The sequence below is a fragment of the Elephantulus edwardii genome, unplaced genomic scaffold, assembly GCF_000299155.1.
Source record: "Elephantulus edwardii isolate Elephantulus edwardi_28Jun2011 unplaced genomic scaffold, EleEdw1.0 scaffold00096, whole genome shotgun sequence".
Lineage (NCBI taxonomy): Eukaryota > Metazoa > Chordata > Mammalia > Macroscelidea > Macroscelididae > Elephantulus > Elephantulus edwardii.
Window position 1 is genome coordinate 624937 of NW_006399846.1, and position 1928 is coordinate 626864.

Below are 1928 nucleotides of genomic sequence, written 5' to 3' on the forward strand. Positions count from 1 at the left end.
GGATGTGAAGACTATTCCCAACTGTCAACTTCAAGAACCATTTTTAGCAGCCAAGATGTCACAGAGTTTGAGAAAGTAGAAACTCAAAGGAAAAAAAGAAACTGTGCAATTGACATCTCACACTGTTGCCAGTGAACCAAGATCAACGAAAAGGGGTTGCATTGTCCACAGCAAAACAGGACATCTTATGGCGTGCTTTACATTTGTAAAACAACTTAAAAAAAGAAATAAGCCCCATTCAGTAAGCAGGCAAAGGAAAATCTGGTGGCCTGGTGGCAAGAAGCTGCACTGCAATCTTGAAAGCGCTTGGTTCCAATCCACTGGATGTTCCTCTGGAGAAAAAGAGGCAATCTCCTCCTGTGCCAATCAGATCCAATTCGACAGTATACAACAAGAAAAATAAAATCCTAGCCTCTAAGGAGAAACTTGTTTTCACCCTTTCCAAGACATATATATTTGTTTTCTTGGCTTTCCAGGGCATGTTCAAGTCTCTTCTTCAGCACCACAACACAAAGGTATCAGTTCTTCTATCATCCTTAATCATTGTCCAGCTCTCTGATGCATAGCCAAGTAATTGCGATGACCATGGCCTGGACTGGGTGCACCTTAGTCTCTAGACTGACTTTAGAAGATTGCAAAATAGTACATTTCAAAGGGCAGCTCAGGAAGACAAGGCAAAGTATTACAATGAAGTGTACAATGAGCTGGAATCGGAAAATATAAAGAGCTAAACTCTCTTGGCATTTCTTAAGCTAAAGTAACTAAAGAACAAATTGAAACCATGAGTTGCAGTGCTTTAGGATGCTATGGGGCAGAATATTAAATGATTCAGGAAGTATTAAAAGATAGAAGGAGTATACAGAGCCACTGTACAAAAAAAACTGGCTGAAACAGAATTTCAAGAAACAATATATGATCAAGAGGCAATGGTGATGAAGGAGGAAGTTCAGGCTGCTCTGAAGGACTTGGTAAGAAACAAAGCCCAAGGAATTGATGGAATAACAACTGACATGTTTCAACAAACAGATATTGCCCTGGATATGCTCCCCAGGTTGTGCCAAGAAATCTGGAAAACAACTACATGGCCAACTAACTGGAAGAGATCCATATTTATTCCCATTCCAAAAAAGAAAAAATGGTGACCCTACAGAGTGTAGAAATTATCAAACAACATCACTAGTATTACACGATAGCAAAATCCTGCTGAAGATTATCTATAAACTACTGGAACTATACATTAACAGAAAACTACCAGAAATACAAGCTGGATTTAGAAGATGCTGTGGCACTAGAGATATTATCGCCAATGTCAGATCTCAGCAGAGAGCAAAGAGTACCACCAGAGGGATATCTGTGTTTCATTGACTGTGTAAAGGCATTTGATTGTGTTGCTGTTGTGTTGTTGTTGATTGCCATCAAGTGGAGCATGACTCATAGCAATCTTATGAGCAAAAGATCTGAAGCCTTTCTATAACTATCATTTCACAAAGTTCATACTTTCCAGAGGCATGTTGTTTAGGAAGTGGATGCCATTCCTGTGTAGATAACAACAAATTGTGGTTAACCTTGAGGAGAATGGGAATCCCAGAACATTTGATTGTGGAGAAACGTGAGGTCAAGATAGGTGGACGATTTATCAACAATCTGCGTTATGCAGATGACTGAAGAGGACCTGAAGCACCTGCTGCAGAGGGTCAAGGACTGCAGCCTCCAATACAGATTGAGGCTCAATGTCAAGAAGACAAAGATTCTTACCACTGGACCAATTGGCAGCTTCAGGCTGGATGGTGAAGATATTGAGATTGTACACAGCCTTAGTTTGCTTGGCTCCACAGTCAACACTCTTGGCACTAGTATCCAGGAAATTAAAAGGCGCATTGCCATGGGAAAGTCTGCTGTTAGGGACCTCTCCAAAGTGCTGAAGAGCA